Genomic DNA, 17,413 nt, shown 5'->3' with positions numbered 1-17,413 from the left:
ATAGGGTGGCATTTTGTCTAGGGACGTCACTGCTTTAATGCCCTAGATCCTAGTATATCAAATAATAACAATAATAAAAAATTAATAAAATTTTGGGTATCGATTGGCTCTACAATCTCGCAGGTTATGTAAGATATTGCATAATATGTAATTATTATTATCTTCTTCTGTCATGTCAAGTCGTTGGGAGTAATCCTCCAAATCATTGGCCACTGGATGGGGCATGGCAAAAGCCTGCACGTAGCGCGCCTTTGCAAACCCAAAAACATGAAAATATTTATTACGATACTGGGTTATATTGTAACAGATATTACGAACCTACTTAAAATAAGTCAGTTGGTAGGTTTTTTGATATGGAAAAATGTTTATCGGTAAAAAAAAAGTCGGTATCGGGACTGGTCTGTGAATAAATATATGTGGACCGATAAATAACTTTTATGTCCCATCTTTTGTCGGTAGCCCGCCAACAAAGTGCAGTCCGAATGGAGAAATATTGACAAATCCTTCGAGGGAAAGCCATAAAAAATATATGTCTGCGGACGGAGGAATTACCACTTTCCCTTGAGTAACGGAAAACACATAATAAATATGACACCCATGGCAGCGTTGAATACCGTGATAAATCAAAAAAAAAATAGGTACCTACCTATCTCATATTTAAAAAAAAAACTATTACATAATAATTGAAGCAAAGTTGTCTTCCGTGTTACTGAACAAATAACAAACGAGTCTCGAGCGCTCGACCATAACCATAAACCAGCGCTCGAAATAGAACATTTTAATTAACATAGTAATCTAATTTTATGTACCTATCAGTGGCGAAGGGTGGACGTAGGCTGTTAAGATAAGGCATAAATAGTGCACACTAAACTTTGTCAATCAAACGTGTTTGTTTTCATTGAAGTAAGACTACAGTGTGTAGATAGTGTTTGTTAGTTTTTAAAATTCAATTAATCCCTGCCTAATCCAAGCCATAGTAGATATTAGTAAAATAAATAATCGTTTATTTATAAAATTATGCCATTAAACTGTGCATAATTAAAATATTTTATAGATAGAAAAATATTTTTTATAGACTATGGTTTGGTTTAGAATTAAACCGTCTGTAATTCAACGAAAATAAATAAATATGACTGAAAAAGTGTGCACTATTTTTGTCGGATCGCCCATAGCGTACCTAAAACTATTACAGTTTGATTTTGGCAGGGTTTAAAAGATTTTTAAGAATTAACTAGCACCATCTACTCATTGTAGTCTTTGGTCAATGAAAACAAATAGATATTACTGACTTAATCTAGTATACACTATTTATGTCGGATCTTAGCAGCCTACCTCCACCCTTCACCACTGGTATCTACCTATACTTTATAAAAGTAAGTAACTATGTTAGATTTTTTTTGGCTCTTTTGGAAATTAATCTTACCACGAGACGGTGCGATAATCTCCTCAATGGAACGATTGTTATATTGTTTAGTAATGGATGATTGATTATTACAGAACAAATAAGATCGAAATGCGACACCAGTCGCAAAAGACCATGATTGACTTGATGAAAGGCAGCCCAAAAAATGCTTGAAATACAAAGACTCCGGAATATCCTTAAATAGGTCATTATTACCAATATTGAATGCGCATTTCGGTTGTGTAACACACATATCAAACAGTGACAGTTTTAGGTACGTAGAGGTAGGTGGCATAAACGGGGTTGGAGACACTTCAAAAAAATAATACCACTCAATGAATTTTAGATGATACTGTTGATCACTGAGCAAAAATAGGTCAATTAAAACTACCCTGTAAAAGTGTAAAATAATAGTAATGCAATACTAGCTCAATCCATACATGCCATATATTGAATAAAAACTTTAATTTGTAATAAAAATGTACAAAAATTTAATAGATGTGTGTTATTTAATATAAAAACCCCATCATCCACATTTAACTGTAGAACAATTTTACTCGGTATATTAAAGACAATTTTTTCGAACGTTGATGTTGATTAAGTGTCAATTACATAGAGCTACTTTATGAGCTGTTTGTTGGCGAATTTACAATCTGCTGTAAAGTCGCCCAGTGTAATCACCGAGCAAGCTAACAATCTGATTGTAAACACTCTACCGAGAAAAGTTGAAAGCCGGTCAACTTTACACGCTACACGCCGGCGTGTGGGCCTACTGCGTCTGCGCAGTAGAGCGCAGTAGCAACCTCCCGGTTCAAAAACGAACTACGTTCTGTCAAAATAGTCGCTGGCTTGTGACTTCTCAGCAAATGGAAAGTTTTGTGTGTCATCATCATAATTGCAGTAGCTGAATCGCCCGCTATTGAATTCGCCAACAAACAGCTCGTAAAGTAGCTCAATGTAATTGACGCTTTATCTCCATAATGGGTCGATGACATTAAGCTACTTTACAAGCTACAAGCCAGCAAATTTACAACGTGTTTGTAAACTCGCCCAGTGTCATCATCGAACTAGCTAACAAGCAGATTATACACAATCTACCGAGAAAAGTTGAAAGCCGGGCTACTTTACACACTCTGTCTGGGTCTGCGCAGTAGAGCGATAGTGGCGACCTCCAGGTAAAAAAACTACTCAATACGTCCTGTGAAAATAGTACTAAAAATGACGGTTTCAACTCACGAGCTTGTTGCCTTCTGACCGAGTGGAAAGTTTTGTGTATCATCATCAAAATCGCACTAGCTGACTCGCCCGCTTTTAAACTCGCTGACTAGCAGCTTGTAAAGTAGCTCAATGTCATAGACGCATTACACACCTTTGTGGGTTCGGTATCAAGTTTTTCGACCATACCCCTCAATTATTGGTGGATATTAAACATTATATTATTAATTATTAATTCGTAGGTACCTAGTACTTTTTCCACATTATTTAATAAACATCATGACCGGTTTCATTCGCTTCAAACATTGAAAACTGAGACACGCACCGCCATCTTTAGATTAATAAAGCCTGAGCATAACTTTTTGTACAAGCAACGAGTGGTCCACCTTTCACCTGTCAAAATCAGATCCCAGATTGCTTGACATATTGATTCGCCCTTTCTCGTTTCAAATTGAATTATAAAAAAATCTCAAATCAAATTATATTAACTATCAGTGTTATTAATAAATAATATAAATTCCTGTTATTCATCAGCTGTCAAAGTCAGACTAGTCCTCCTCACAAAAACCGGTGGTAATATCGATTTCCAAAAAATATGTAGCATTGATCTATGCATTACATTTGTAGAAGGTGTGTTAATGCTAGTGTATTATTTATCATGTAACGTATCTATTCAAATCAAACCATTCCCTGTGTGAACACGACAGACGCATCAGTATGAGCACTATATAGAACAATGACAGGCAATGACTGTTCATACATATACAACAACGGGAGGAGCAATGACGTCCCGTGGGGGTAGGCAGATTGAGCGTCGCTTGGGGGCGGCAGTCACTTGAAGAGCGGCAAATCGAAGAAGATCATTAGGTATATTATATAGAAATAAGTACCTAAACTTAGTACCTAATAACGAAAATATCCTTCGATTAAAAAAATCAGCTCACTGGTTCGAAACAAAATGTATTAAGGATTAACATAAAAGGTTTAACAGGACTGTATTGTTTTTGTCGGTTTTGCGATGTCTAGTTTACTTCCGTTGTCCTTGGACGTCAAGTCCTTGATGACCAGCAATGACACGTGCAGATTTGCGAATTACATTTTGAATTATAGGTAGGTTCCTACATAGGTACTTACCTAGCTCACGTGTTTTGAAAGTTGTCAGGTGTATTTTTAAATATATCTGAAACCGTGGACTCGCAATATTGTTTATTGAAGTAGAGTAAATTGGATTTAGTGGTATATATTTTGTTAGTAATGTATCCATACAAGACATTTCTTAAATATTGGGGTCATGTAAAGATGATAAAAAATACTGTATAAAATGGGGCGGCATTTTGTCTAGGGACGCCACTGGGGAGGGGCGGAAAAAGTAGGACTAGTCGTTGTGAATGTATCGGCTTTCTACTTGAGTCGACAATGAGACACGTCATCAGTTAACAATGCCCGGAAACCGATCCTCCTTTTTACAAAAATAATAATTATGTACATTATAATAATATATTTGTCTCGATGTATCTGTCTGCTGTGTGTGACATAGAGGTAAAAACAGCGCTCGGAATGGAGCGGAACGCCCCGGAGCGCCGTTCCGGTTCGTGAATTCCTTGACAATTCCGTTCCGCCTCGTGGAATCCTCGAATCTACCGTTCCTTCTCGTGGAATCCTGATAGCGAGATGTCTCGTAAAATTTTTGAGCCTCATCTGAATATTCAATATGGCGTTCCGGTTCAGATTGTGTTGAAATTGAAGAATATGAATCGGTTTATAAATATATTTTTTTAAAAAAATCTTTTTATTAAACAATGATTTTACTTGTTGACTACCCCTGATTTTTAATAATTCGTACATGTCGATACAAATGGCAGCCAAATTTCTTCTTAGAAATGCATCTAGGTATATTTTTTCCTAACAATGCATTTCTAGACAACCCATGCCTGATAATAAAAAATACAGTTTTTATTGAAGAAAGCACCCTTACATGACTGTATTGCTCTCTTCCGTTTTCTTTAAGACAATGTGAGATAATAGTATATTATTCTATTCTTTAGCTATTCAACAAGTTTTTTTTGCTTGCAGACAAAATCACAAAATACATCATTTATTTAGGGTAGGTACCTACTACCAATATCGATAATAACGTTAAATTATTACGTACCTTTTTTTGATTTTCAATTAAAACACATGAAATATCTACATAGGTATTGTGAAAAATAATTCATTTGTTAATTAATGTTTTATGAATAAATAAACCACCTCTGTGTAGGTATCTACCAAGGCTTGGATTTTCGACACTTTGGTATGAACCACAGGGCTTAGCTGACTCGGGTAAGAGTGTAAATCGCGGGTTCCCAAACAGTTATGATTTTGAGTACATTAAATTTGTGATCAATACGGGAGTGGAAGTCACAATATTTTATGGAATGAAACGGGAGAGAAATGAATGGGAGAAACAAAACCATAACTGTCCGATTGACGATTGCGTAAAATATAGGATATAGGATAGCTAACTTTAGGTACTAGGTAGGCTTAACGCATTCATAGTTTTGACAATACATCATAAGACAACCGAGACCGTTCATTAGTCAACATGTTGATATTAGATGGTATGCAACCAACGAGGTGTTTTCCCATCGGTATGGAGCGATATACATTCGAGGAGGTTTAATATCGCTATTGTGCAAGTAAATCAGTGGTCTCTGTACAATTTTTGCGTGTATGGGCATCTTCATCAGGGGCAACGAACAAATTTAAACGTTCATAGTATTACCCATATCATGCTGGGATAGGTACCTATTCTTATTTTTTTATTTCGGTTTTAGTTCGGCAGAAATAATTTGCAGTGAAAAAATACTCGTAGGTAGGTTCCTACCTAAACTCTTTACCTATCCTTCATGTTATACAGAAAATAATGCTGATGGAAAAAATATATTGTTGAGGACATTAAAATAACCATAGTAATACGGTCCTTTGAAATAAATCAATATAGGTAGGTACCTACTTAGTTCATATTTTTTGTTTCACAAAACTTCTACGTAGCAAAGCTGTTTACTATTCAATAATAATACAATGAATCCTACCTAAATTGTGCATTGAAAAAAATATTGTCGGTGAAGATTTATTGATTTCAAATCCACAGAAATGTTACGTAACGAGGAGATTTTTTTCTCTCAAAAAAGGTTTTATAAACAATAACTAATAGCACATGTAATTTTTGATTTGAGGGCTTTGAAAGAATAAATTTTCTTACAAAATATTAGTTTAAACAGCAATCCTCGACCAGCAAGAGGTCGTGGTCGTTTATTACGTTTATCGTCGTAGTATTTATTTATAAAACCATAATAATTATAAAAAAGTACATACCCACCTAAATCAAGTAGGTACTATAATAATTATTGTGTCTTGATTGTGAGGTTTTGTTGGTGTTTTGAATTATTGTTTGTCTTGTGATTGGAGAAACTTGTCGCATACTATGCAAACCACAAACATAGTGGTACTATGATAGTACTAAAGATTTGTATATAGGTACCTACTGTACAATAATAGCAGAGTACACATGAGTAAAAATAACAAAACTGTGTAGGTATTGCCAAGTGGTAACGAATGTATTTTGAGTTGTTTCCCTATAGAAGTTGGGTACCGAATAGGACCTTACACTCCGGTGACTTGGGTAAGTGTCTGAACTCTATCTTATACCTAGTAACATAAAAAGCGAATAAATATTATGTATTAGTTATTAATTTCATATACCTATTATCGCAAAGGTCTTTTTTGTTATATATTCATAGAACAGATTCCTTATTACAGAGGTATTTGAGTCATCGTAGGGAGATTTAAAATACTGTAGAAAAATTGACGCGGCATTTTGTTTAGGAACATCACTGTGTGACGTGTTTCTTCTCACCCTCATATGCACACATATATTATATAATACATAACATATAGATTGCATTGAGCAAATAATAAATTGCGAAAACTCATGCGATAGATGTTGACGAAACAAAAGAGGTAGCATACATTTAAATAAAATCATAGAGGAATCCAATGGGAATTTACTTACATAATAATTAATAGTTTCAACAACATCAGAAACCCATAAGAATAAAATTATCCCACATGCCCACATAGTGTAAATATTTGAATATTTTTTTCTAATATCTACAAGTCTGGGGTTGTTTAAAATTATGCATATTTAATGATGAATGCTACATTCGTAAAACTTGTGTATTCATTAAGTACTTAATTTTATTAAATTAATTTATTATGAACCATGCTCCTGCTTTTTCGTACATGATGGATTTTGATGTGATTAAAAAATAGTTTAATCAAAATATTTCCAATTTAGGTACTAGCTTTAAATAAAATAGCATGTAACTTGGTTTAACCAATGTACTTATCTTCTGTTTGAGACTTTCACGGTTGTTTGTCATCGTAATTGATTTTTGGGTTTTCACCGTGTGTAATTCTTCATTCTTTGCTCGACGTTTCGGGCTTGTTGCAGAGGCCATTATCAAGAGATATTATATGATATCGAGGAAAGAAGGAAGAAGTACGCGTGGTGAAAACCCAAAAATCAATCACGATAAGGTATCTTCACTCATGTTTCCATTTACACTTAGTTACATGTTTTTATTCAAACTACTGACGAAACAAATGGACAATTGTATTGGTTTGTCCATTATTTCATATATTTTTATGTTCCCTACTCCAATAAGATTCATATACTTACATTTAGGTGTACATATTTGTATAATTATTATTATTATTATGAATGATGTATTTTTTAGTAAACTTATATTATGATATATTTTTTATGTTACAAACAACTGATTCGGGCGAAGGTAATGATGAAAATGTTTTATAAAGTACATTATGTAAAACTAAGATATTTTTTTATATTATAGATATTATATCTAATACTGCACATTTTTGAAAAATTATTGAGCGTTCCTGTTCGTAAAATTTTCCATTTCGAGCACTGGGTAAAAAAATATATTCATGTACGAAATTTTGCGGGAGAGACAAAAGAAATATTAAAAGAGTTATTATGTACAATGTATGAAAGATAGAGAAAGAGTGTATTAATACTATAATGGTACGGTGATATAGAATAATATAATCATAATATGTACTTACACGAAAACATATGAGAGGAGGAAGACAGGGAGAAGACATATTAAAAGGGGAAGGTGAGAGAAAACGTTAAGAGAAAATATAATATGTAAAATGTGTGTGAGAGGGATAAAGAAAGGACATTTATTAAGGCGAAGTCTTCACTGAGCCTTTTTTAAAAAGGCACCTAGCGGGAAAATACGAAGCTTGCAATTTGAGACATTTTTTTGATAATTTACAATTTCAACTGTATATAAATAAATATGTATCTGAAAACATTAAAAAAAATATTTAACTAAATTTTAATAATAAACATCACCATAAAACATATGTAATAATAGGGTGCGGTCCGATTCAACAAATTCACATTTTATTACATTTTTTACGACTTCGTATTTTTCCGCTAGGTGCCTCTTTAAGTGCTCAGTGAAGACTTCGCCTTAAAGGCAGATATTGGTATTCAGCGAATCAAGAAAATGTTGACAGGTGGCGCTGCCGCCTTGTAATTATTAATTGCTAGTGTGAAATATATTTTGCTTTATTAAGTATTGATTCATTTGAGATTCATTGTACATACTTACATACACAAGATCATGAATGATAAGCTGCTCTTCAAAATCAATGGCCCAAATCAGGCGAATGTACGTGGTCACGTGGTGCTCACCATTGTGAATAGGGCGACATACGAGTTAGCCAGGAAATGTTTGCCGTAATATCGGCACATCATCCATCAAACGTCACCAACGCCATCAAGTGATACATAAGATTCTATATATTATCGAAAAGATTTTATTTGTTTATAAACCTAGAAGAGGTTAAAGAGCTGGAGATGCTTTTCATTGCTACCTACCTCAGCTAACGAAGGTAATTATTATCAGGGTTCGAAATGGACCGGAACGCACCGGAGCGCCGTTCCGGTTCATAAAATCACCAATATTATCGCTCCGTCTCGTGGACATATTAATTTGACAGTGAGCTAGATTTGCCATTTAACGTAAAAATCTAAAAGTTTTGTCCACACTGGTAACCTCATTAAATTTCACGATAATTATCATAATTTGTTTGACCAAAAATTATTTTAATCGAAATTTAATGAGGCTGCCAGCAACTTGTTGCCAATGTGGACACGGCATAACACACTTATTTTTAAAAAAAATACACAAGCAATTAGATGACTATGTTAACATTTTCATAAAATATTGAGAGCTCCGGTTCGTAAAATATTCCATTTCGAGCGCTGATTATTATGAATTATTTTAACTACCCATTTTATTTTTATTATAAAATGCAGCTATGTTGTCTTGACTAAAACTGCAGTTTCATGCATTTAGTGCAAAATAAATTATTGAATAACTATGTACCTATACTCAATTTGGTAAAGGTTATTAAAAAATATTTTTTAAATGTTATTTAACCCTTTCGTCCACTTTTCATGTTTTACAGTCCATTTAGGTAGGTACCTACATATTTGAATAAATAGGCAACGTTATTTTTCTTTCCCCTTCCAACATAATAATAAGCATGAGATTGGTTTGAGTATAGTCATCTAGTGACCGAATTACGAAACATTTTCATTGAAAATACTTCTTTCTAGTGTACATGACGTGAGTTCCTTAGTTGAAGTATAATATCAATAGACGGCGCACGGTGTCTCCAATAATCCTTGTCTTCAAAAATCTCTTCTACGCATTCGAAAAAACATAATACCTACCTACGTCCTACTGTGTAATAGTTTTAAATATTTTGACTAATCCACTGGATCCCATAGTACTTTCTGTCTAATTTTCATAATATGTATTATAATTTGCGCTATATCTCTATACAAAAAGGTTTTTTTCAGCATCTTTGTACTAACCATCTCGCAGTGCAAAAAATCGTCTGAACCCAATGAGATGGAGTCCAATCTCTTTGTCTGAACCCCACTTTTATAAGGATTGTCAATATTATTGATTTGAGATTTGAATTGAAGATTGAAATCTTATTTAGGTATGGTCCCAATATTTAAGTTCAGTTTGATATAAATAAAAAGGATTTCAAATTATACACATTTCTGTTTTTATAAAAATCAATGTTTTTTAAAATAAATATAAAAACTATTAAAACTTGGTCAAAAATCTTTACGAGGAAAAATTGAGAACTTAATAAACTAAATTTTAATAATAAATATGACCATAAAATATATTATGTAATAATAGGGTGCAGTCCGATTCAACAAATTCAGATTTCATTACATTTTTTACAATTGTAAGTTTATCTTTGACTTAAAATAAAAAAAATATTTTTTTAATGTTTTCAGATACATTGAAATAGTAAATTATTATCAAAAAAATGTCTCAAATTGCAAGCTTCGTACTTTTCCGCTAGTTGCCTCTGTTAGGTAGAAGCATCACTACTACTCATTGATATAAACACCGCGGTAGTTAGTAAAAACGACACATTATAATATAATTTATAAATGGAATAAAGTAGGCGCTGTTGTAAATTCGTGATTACGTTTTATAAAATATTTTTTAATAATATAATTTTATTTTGTATACAATTATTATTATCGTTTTTTTAATCGTATTATATTGACATCTATAGTTTAATAGATATAGCTTTTAATAAATAATATATATTTTCAAGTGGACTTTGCTAAATAAATGTTCTTGTTTTCTATTATAGAGGGGTGAAAAATCTGTCTAATACAAAATAATATTATGATAATATATAAACCATAAACTAAAGGTGCCAAAATGCGAAATTTCATCGATTCAGTGTGTCGTGGTCATTAATGTGTACATCCATCGGCAGTGATATCGGATTATCTTCATATTTCCCGTAAGTATACCTGTATACCTGGTAAGGGTGCTTTCTCCGCAGCCTACCTCTTTCAAAAAGTCACCCTTCGCCGCTGCCATATATACAGATATTATTGTTTCTACTTCACATTCTGCCATACTTGAAAAAAGTAAGTGAAACAAGTGTCATAGAATCATAGAAACATTATTTGTGTGGGCTGAATACCGAGACATTTTAATCACTGAATTAGTGGGATCTGGAGGCAGGGCTCGAAATGGACTGGAACGCCGTGAAATCGATAAAATTATCGATCCGTCTCGTGGAAAAAAATAGTTTGGCCGTCTGAGCTAGGTATGCCATATAATAGAAAATCTAACACACGTATTTTTATGAAATACCTACACATACACATTTGATAGCTATGTAAATATCCTTAGAAAACTATCGAGCGCTCCGGTTCGTAAACTTTTCCATTTCGAGCACTGTCTGGAGGAAGATTAGGTGACAGATTAACTTTTTGTCAGCAAATTTTCAAAATCATCTACCTATTACGAGAGAATTAATTTATCACATCTGTCGAATATATTTGAAGAAATGGATAAATAAATGTGTGATTTATCGTTTGTTGCTCATAAATATAATTCAAATCAAACAAGTCTTAATCTACTAACAGGTAGAAAAGTCATGTCATTGAAGATCACCTACTAGTAAGGTAAAACAATATTTTGATTTTTTAATCGTCTGATGGCAGTCTACTCATATGTTACAATACTTTTTTATGTTTATAAATGATCGAATAAAGGATAAATAAATATTTCTTCATCAAAACTTTATTTTGGATCATTAAAGTCGTATTTTCCAAAAATTACTTATCTATAATAAATATAAATATATATAAACTTATCAACTGACCTTCTGTGTCTGTCCCCGTTATTACAGTAAATCGTTTCAATGGCCCGATTCTAGTGTGTTCACGGAATGATTTATAGTTATCCATGGTAATAAACTTCAAAAAAGCAGACGTAATTTTCTCTTAGGATGCAGTGAGTGGTAATTTCAGAAAATTAGCGCGCGAGTATCAGTAATGCGAATGTTGCCATTGATAAAATTCGGAGGGTATTGTAAGCCAGTGCTGCCATCTTTTATTCACACAACTAACTTTGCAAAAGTACATAGGTAGGTACCTAATAATAAAATTAAAACAAAGAAATTTCCACAAAAAATATAAAACCCACGCGGCATAATATTTATGTGATCCTGTCGAGAAAAAGACTTATCCATTCCGTTTAGCAGCAGCTGATATTGAAAAAAATCGATGTGTGTACATAAGTAGGTACGCGCGTTAGGTATATGGTATATAAAATACAGATTCAAGTATCAAATAATTCTTGGATTAATAGATGTTTATGTAAGTATATGTTTTTTTAAATACTTACATGATACTGTGTTGTATAACATTTATATTATTCGCTATTGACTCTGAAGTCCCTTGAGATGTTGATCGTATTTTTGCCTTGTGTTCTTCTGCGCTGGCCCCTTTTTACCCCCTTTTCTTCTCGATTATTTACCTCTCTGGTTGTTCATCTTGTTTTTTACCGGCTGGCAGGACTGACGCTTGTATTGTGGCGTGCTTTGTCTTTGGTATTCAATTGTGTGATTGTATTGCTTTCGTTCGAAGCGAGAAAATTTTGTCAAACGTTAAACTGTGAAATTTGTGCAATAATGGAGCGTAATGACGCCAACAACGTCGCGGAGGGACTAGCGATGGAGACCGACTCGAATGAATCGGAATTGCTGTTGGACGATCCAGTGCGTGAATTGAGGGCAACAGTAATGTCTCTTGACAATAAGGTATCACAGATTTTTTCAATCTTGACCCAACAGGGCCTGCCTGCAGCGGTGCCTACTCCGCAGAGGCCGACGGTAAATATCGACTCTCCGGTAAGTTTTTTACGGCCGCCCGCAAGGCCTGAGACAGCGGAAAAACCCAACAGGATTCCGTTGCCTGTTTTTAGCGTCATAGTTCAGGAGCCTGCTTTTCCGACGCCAGACAAAGCTCGGGTAGCGGAACTTACCAGGCTCCAACTGTTCGACACAGATAATTGGGCGGGGGTTCGCTACGCTGAAACCCAAAAACAATATTTGGCGGCCCTGTCTTTCGTTGAATTGGGACTCAACGATGAGTTACGCCCCTACGACCATTCATCGCAAACAATACATTTAATGGAGCGTACGATTGCCGGCCTCCAAAATGCGATGCTCGCTCAAAAAGAGTGTATTCGGGACGCGTTGCAGCGAGTGGTCGACTCTGTCAGCGACCACACCATCGGTACGGCTCTTTTTGAGACGGTCGTAAAGGAGTTCGGGCCCTCTTCAGCACTCAACAAAGTGTCTGAAGACGTCACCCGAATCCTTTGTGGAAAGCGGGCAGAGTTAGTTCAGACGAGGCGGAAGAAAATCCTCTCCGGTATAAGAGACACCTTCACCCGAGAGGCTCTTAACAAGATCCCACCTAGCGCCGAACACATCTTCAATAAAGATAAACTGGCGGTATTCCTAGAGAGAGGTGGGGGTCGTGAGAAGGTCTTCGATCAGACCACCAAAGTGGTTGACCAGGTCAGGGAGAGTCAACCTAGCACTTCGTCAGGTGGACGCAAGGACACCTTTCGGAGGCAGGGATATACGAGGAGGATACCAGACCAGGTTAGGGGTGGCCTGCCGAGAGGCCCACGCCCATCCAACCGAGGTTTTCCCAGAGATAACCGAGGTGGTGCAAGGGGCACTTACCCAAGACGCAGGTGACCGGGTCTCCCTCACCACGTTCAAAGGGGGACGCCTCCAGCATTTCCAGGAAATCTGGCAGGCCAAGGGTGCACCACCACCATTATTAAAAATAATAACGGGAACCCGTATTCCGTTTATAAAGAAACCCCCTCTAATAATGCCTTCCGTGCAATTCCAGAAGGATTTCCAAACGCGACAATCGCCGGAGATCACTTCACAAATCGCGGAACTGAAGGAATCGGGAGTATTGGAATTGGCAGAACCATCTCCAAGCTTCCTCTCAACCCTGTTCCTAGTAAGGAAGCAAGACGGCAGTCAACGACCCGTCTTCAACCTAAAACGCCTAAACGGTTTCCTACAACCAAGGCCGTTCAAACTGTTCCACCACTTCAAGGTCCCAACATTCCTGCAAAGGGAAGACTGGTTAGTAAAAATAGACCTAAGCCAAGCGTACCTACATGTACCTATAGCTATACAACATCGCCGATTTCTTCGGCTAGTTTACCAAGGAGAACTCCTTCAATTCACGTGCCTTCCATTCGGACTGTCGGCAGCACCAAGACTGTTTGCCTCGTTAACAAACTGGGTGGCCGAACACCTCCGGGGAAAGGGTATGAGAATCGTCACTTACTTAGACGACTTTCTGATGGCAAATCAGTCCAGAGAGATTCTCCTGTCGCAACTGACTTATATGATAGATTTCATGCAAGCTCTAGGCTGGATAATCAACAAGAAAAAATCTTGTCTGATTCCAAGCAAAGTTCTTGGGTATCACGTGGGATACTCACAACAATCGGAAATATCTATCAACAGAGAAGTGCACATCACTTCGTCACCACCTGCAATTGCAGATCCAAAAAGGCAGTTGGTTGCTCAGGCAGGCCCAACGCCTCCTCGGGCGACTCAGCTTTGCAACCTTCGTCACTCCACAGGGGAGGTTGCATTGCCGACGTCTATAACGTACGAGCGCTCAATTATCGAGGAGCCACCCTCACAAATCAGCATCGATTCCTCCACCAGCTCGAGAGGACATCATGTGGTGGATTCGAGCGGTGGGCTCCTCAGGAAAGATTCACAGGGCAACCTACAATCACTTCCTCACCACAGATGCAGCCGATTCAGGCTGGGGAGCGCAGTTAGACGAGTACCACCTATCAGGTACATGGACAAAACGCCAATCCACGTGGCACTCCAACCGAAAAGAGCTGTTTGCGGTACTTTCAGCCATACAACTCCGGGAACAAACGCTCAGGGGATCAGAATTATTCCTACAAACCGACAACAAAACAGTGGTGGCCTACATCAACAACGAAGGGGGCACAAAGTCCGCAAGCCTACTAAGTCTTTGCCGACAGATCCTGGAAATCGCCAACCAGGCCAGTATATCATTGACTGCACAATACCTTCCAGGAAAATACAACTGCGTGGCAGACCATCTCTCACGCAGCAAAATTATCCCAGAATGGCACCTAGTTATGGCGGCTACAGCTCCCCTATTTCAAAGATGGGGACTCCCAGACGTAGACCTGTTCGCGTCCAACACAGCCCATGTTGTCGCAACCTATGTCTCACGAAATCCGAACGATGCTCTTGCACTGTTCCACGATGCCTTCAGTCGACAGTGGGACTTCAAACTAGCCTGGATATTCCCGCCACCGAATCTAATTCCACAAGTATTGGCACACCTGAACATGGCAAGGGGAAAATATTTACTAGTGGCCCCATGGTGGAAGAAGTGTTTTTGGAGCGCAGACCTACAGCAGAGATCACTGGAACCCCCCTACCCGATCCCGCACTTGGAGTCATTTCTAGTGGATACAGTGACAAACCATCCACCTCCACAAGTCCGGGACCTATCACTCCAGTTATGGATAATTTTGGGTGGGCAGAGTTAGTTTCTAGCTGGTCGGTAGAGGACAGATCACTTCTCACTTCTGGCTGGCGACCATCCACTTTGAAGACTTATAGACCGGCATGGGACAAATGGAAGACATGGTGCATGGCCAACACGATAAGCTATAATACCCCCGAGCCGATTGAAGTGGCTAGATACCTGGGTCACTTATACAATAAGGAAGGTCTTTCATATAACACTATTCTTGTACATAAGTCAGCCATAGCTACCTTTTGCAAACCTATGATCAGTAAAGACATCAGCAGTAACATAGTAGTGCGTCATATGTTAAAAGCCATATCCACCCGCAAGACTAGACCTACAAAACCACCGATTTGGGATCCTAGAATAATCGTGGACTACCTCAAGAAAACAACACCACTAGTATACAACCTATATGAGGTTTCACGCAGAACAGCTATACTATTATTACTCGCATCGGGACGACGGGTTCATGACCTTACCCTACTCAGTATAGCGGATAATGGCCTAGTCGATAATGGCGACCATATAATTCTATGGCCAGTGTTTGGTTCCAAGACGGACACATCAAGGCACCGCCAATCTGGATGGAAATTAAGCGCTTCCAGTTGCCAAAACATTGATCCAGTTTTTTGGCTACGAAAACTTATCTGCGTTTCCAATGAGAGAAGAGAAGAGGGTGGTAATATTCCGGCATTATTGATCTCGTCAAGAGGCCCCCCAAAACCTGCGACTCGAGCAGTCATTGGAAATTGGATGAAGTCAGTACTCGCTGATGCAGGGGTACAGGAATCACCAGGCAGTACTCGATCAGCAGTCGCCTCTCTAAATTGGTTAGAGAACTACCCCATAGATGACATCCTGCAGAGAGGTAATTGGCGCCAAGAAGCTACTTTTAAGACATTTTACCAGAGACCGATAGACACACAGACTTCTACAGCGGGGGAACAAAATATGTTGACCTCTCTATTCAGCCCGGTACACTGAGCCTAAAAGCAAGGAGATGTTATACCTGATTCTCATGTTAGGTTCATCCACCTTATCTTGCAGGATCTATCTTGGTTTACCAGGTGATAACAAACAGATATCTCAAGGGACTTCAGAGTCAATAGCGAATAATGAAAGGAGTTTTACCTACCATTAAAACTCTTATTATTCTTGTTGACTCTGAAGTCCAGAGAACACCTACCTGGTTTCCTTGAGACATATCAAATTGAATACCAAAGACAAAGCACGCCACAATACAAGCGTCAGTCCTGCCAGCCGGTAAAAAACAAGATGAACAACCAGAGAGGTAAATAATCGAGAAGAAAAGGGGGTAAAAAGGGGCCAGCGCAGAAGAACACAAGGCAAAAATACGATCAACATCTCAAGGGACTTCAGAGTCAACAAGAATAATAAGAGTTTTAATGGTAGGTAAAACTCCTTTCATTTTTGATTTTGATTTACATACTTAAATGTACCTACATAAATTTGTAATGTACAGTAGGTACTTAATTACATTCTTACCATTAAGAAATTACCATTATTCGATTCAATCCACCCGCCATGTCTATAATCACCCCAACGCTGGATAGAAAGAGACATCACACAAAATTGGCTGTTTGATAATAAATGGTAGTTGAAAAATATTTTAGAGTATGATTATGTCCATAGAAACAGGTTTTAAGTCATTCACGTTTGTCCGAATAATGTGTAGCAGAAAAATAGAAATTTGAAAAAGGGTCTATTCAATATTCACCCCATTCTACGGCAAACATTTTTCTTAATAAAAATATGTACATCAATAGAGGAATCATAAAATGGACCTTGGCCCTCTCCCACGCCTTATTCATCCTTGTATATTATATTATCACACTTAGATATCAACTAACATTGTGCACAAACACCACTTTTGTTGATTGACACTTCACTTAGTTGATCTCTTTGTTCACGTGAAGTACAATAAAAGTATGTAGCAGCGAAGAACTAGAGACCGAAAATAGTGGAAGAAGCTAGAAGAGGCTTTCATCTAACAGTGGAATGACCCCGACTGATGTTGATGATGAAATATTATTTTAATCCTGGTAATGCCGGGGGTTTCATTTTTAATTTCTTCTGGTGCTTTGTACGTTGAAAGGTTGAAGATCTTTGCTAAAATTAAATTCATCACAAAGCATTAGTATATCTCCAACATTATTCAGGTAGGTATCCATGATGGTAATATATGTAGGTACTTAGAGGAGGTAGCTGACCTTTATATTTACATG

Source organism: Rhyacophila brunnea, unplaced genomic scaffold (genome assembly GCF_057557595.1).
Source record: "Rhyacophila brunnea isolate RB1 unplaced genomic scaffold, BYU_Rbru_1.0 scaffold_1, whole genome shotgun sequence".
Lineage (NCBI taxonomy): Eukaryota > Metazoa > Arthropoda > Insecta > Trichoptera > Rhyacophilidae > Rhyacophila > Rhyacophila brunnea.
This window is presented reverse-complemented; position numbering follows the sequence as displayed.